Raw genomic sequence first — 3,523 nt, 5'->3', positions numbered from 1 at the left:
CGGCAGAACGTAGCTCATTTGACGACCCCCCGCAACTCCGGCTGGGTGGATGGCATGCCGGCAAGCAGCAGCGCAGCCATGGAGGGATGCGGTGGAGCGTGGAGAGGTGCCGAGGGCAGCGGCCTTCTTCATCTGGTCAGCTAGAGGTGGCGGAGGAGAGAGAGAAGGATGCCATAAAGAGGGAGCAAGGCTGCATGTGCTCAGGCTTGTGCTGCTGGGGCCAGGCAGTGCTGCTGCCAGCCTGCACGTTCAGGCTTTCGGAGGACAGAGCATCACTGCCACCAGCTCTTCTCCCCCACATTCATTACACTGCCACAGCTTTCAGGGCCCTTGCAAAGTATGACACGACAAAATGCTGTTTCCTCCCTTTATGTCCCCCGCTTAGCCCCTCCACGAGAGGCACAAGGCAGGTCTAGCGCCTGCTGACGAAGCTGTAAATCAGGCTCAGGGCATTTGCTGGCCAGGTGTTATTCTCAAAGTCATGTTCACGTGGCCCTGACACAGACTCCATTAAAAATCATCATCTTTTGAAATACCAACTTCTCCTGTCTGTCTCAGGACTCTGCAGGCAACTTCAGTTTGCGGGAAAACCCTAGCAACATTTAAGTAATGTGTGTGCACATTTTTGACATCTCTTGGCAAGACTCAAGTGCAAGGCGAAACAACTTCACTACAATTTGATATTGTTACGTTTTTATGAGGGCCCATTTTCAGATTTGTTCAAAGAACCAGTAATTCCAAGAACCGCCACCAAAAAAACTCAATCAATCAACCAGTGGCTGCTAAATATTCATTTATAACACAGCAATCACAAGACAAACTATGGATTCCAAGCCGATACAGAAACAAAACCTCCCACCCGGGGCTGAGCAGAGGTGGTTTTGAAACCTGCGCTTCTTTGTTGATGGCCTCCTGTTTGCAGCGTAACACAAACAGCGGTTCCTGTGTTTCCTTCTGCACCTTCACAACTAGTGCTCTCTATCTGAAAACAACACTGCAAGTAAACATGCCATTTACTGCTCATCAATACCACCTCCTGTTTGAAACAGGCTGGGGAGCAGCACAAACTTTGTTTGGAGTGAGGAAGGCTCCTGGCAGGTGGAAGAGAGGGCAGCCGCATTCATAACTGATTCATGAAGTGTTTTCACATGCAAAGCATTCCCAGAAGCTCACCCCTTAGCACCTTGGCTCTCTCAACACCTCTCTCTTAACATGCTTCTCCAGATATTTCTGCTTCTCAAAGACAGGTTTTCATTAAGGTGTAGTTTTTTAACACGACAGGAGCTGCCATTTTGGTTTACTTCTCTGATTCATAGAATCATAGAATCATTAAGGTTGTAAGATTGGACTAAGATCATCGAGTCCAACCGTCAACCCAACACCACCATGCCCACTAAACCATGTCCCTAAGCGCCTCATCTACCCGTCTTTTAAATACTTCCAGGGATGGTGACTCAACCCGCTCCCGGCCCAGCCTGTTCCAACGTTTAACCACTCTTTCAGTAAAGAAATTTTTCCTCACATCCAATCTAAACCTCCCCTGGCGCAACTTGAGGCCATTTCCTCTCGTCCTTTCGCCAGTTACTTGGGAGAAGAGACCGACACCCACCTCGCTACAACCTCCTTTCAGGTAGTTGTAGAGAGCAATGAGGTCTCCCCTCAGCCTCCTTTTCTCCAGGCTAAACAACCCCAGCTCCCCCAGCCGCTCCTCATAAGACTTGTTCTCCAGACCCCTCACCAGCCTCGTTGCCCTTCTCTGGTGCACTTCTCTGGACCCGCTCCAGCACCTCAACGTCCTTCTTGTAGTGAGGGGCCCAAAACTGAACATAGTCTTCGAGGTGCGGCCTCACCAGTGCCGAGTACAGGGGCACAATCACTTCCCTACTCCTGCTGGCCACACTATTTCTGATACAGGCCAGGATGCCATTGGCCCTCTTGGCCACCTGGGCACACTGCCGGCTCATGGTCAGCCGGCTGTCGACCAACACCCCCAGGTCCTTTTCCGCCAGGCACGCTCCAGATCTTTCAAACCTGAAACTCTGTTATGGTTGAGGAAGGTAGGAACAAAAGTGAGAAGCAAAGTAAAGCTTATATGAAATCCTTGCAAAACAGAATGATGGAATATCACGGGAGAAATAAAGTATACTGTGTTTTAACTTGTTAATACTCTATGTGCTAGTTAGCATTTGTTTGCCAAGGGACTGAACACCTTGACACTTTATGTATGGACTGGAGAACTTTTAGCATTTTTTTTCTTCACACAGTTGTCATAATAATAATGTAAAGCCCCAGTTTAATTCTTCTACTTACGTTGCTCACTTTGATTTCTTTGCTTGAACCAGCCTTTGTAAAAACATGCAGATGTTTCACAAGCTAATAAACTATGTTTTTGCATCTGGAAGAAAAGGCACACAGTGAAGTGCTAGCTGTAAGAAGCTTTCAATGTAGCACAATAACAATATGAAAGGGCTAGAAACAAGACAACCTACACACCTGTTGTTTAATTATTTTAGAAAATTGCTCAAGCTCTATCTTTGCTATTGTATGTCTGAAGGAGGAGGAAAATTGCCGACTTCTCCTCATGCACAGCAAATACTTCCAGCATGGAAGCAAGGATGATTGTTACAATTTGCATCCTCCTTTTCTACAGTTTTCAGTTAGACTTTTATAACTGTTTATTTTCTTTACATTGATGCTTTGATTTTTTTTAGTTTGGTTCATTGGTTTAATCTTTCTTGTAGTACTTTTCTATCTGGAAGATAAAGGGAATGCTTAAAACTTAATCTTGACCGTTGATGCACTTCAGTTATTTTTGTATAAACAAGTTTCCTCGTATGTCATGCTTAAGCGACTGTTCAAATGTGCCGTCAGTTTGTCCACGCACTGCTATTATGAAGATAAAAGGCTTCATGTTACATGTAACAAACTGGAATAGTAAGAATCATTGCTTCCTCTTGGATTATGGGGGGTTCATCCTGCTCGCCGTCCCTGTCTTCCAGCTCAGGGGGCCGAGTACCCTGAGGATAACTGGTCTGCCTGTTAAAGACTGAGGCAAAGAAGGCATTAAGTACCTCAGCCTTTTCCTCATCCTCAGTGACAATGTTTCCCTCTGCATCCAATAAAGGATGGAGATTCTCCTTGCCTCCCTTCTTGTCATTAATATATTTGTAAAAACATTTTTTGTTGTCTCTAACGACAGCGGCCAGATTGTGTTAGATTACAACAGCGCCAGATTCACACCAGAGAAGGTCCAGATCCAACTCTGTCTGATATAATAGTCATGCATGCTCTTTCATTTTCTCACATACCTTCATAGATGCAAGATCACTCAAGCCTCAGTGACATCTAAGACTGCGCGGATGCAAAAGCAATACCACAGACAAATCTGTTCATGAACCATCCACCCAATTTTCAAGCTGACAGATAAACCAGAAAAGAAACCAGCTTGCATAAGACTGAATCTTGCATGAAGCAGAGGAGCAATGTCAGCTTCAGGATTTGAGCAAAGTACTTCAAGAGTCCT

Source organism: Pygoscelis adeliae, unplaced genomic scaffold, assembly GCF_000699105.1.
Source record: "Pygoscelis adeliae isolate BGI_AS28 unplaced genomic scaffold, ASM69910v1 Scaffold621, whole genome shotgun sequence".
Classification (NCBI taxonomy): Eukaryota; Metazoa; Chordata; class Aves; order Sphenisciformes; family Spheniscidae; genus Pygoscelis; species Pygoscelis adeliae.
This window is presented reverse-complemented; position numbering follows the sequence as displayed.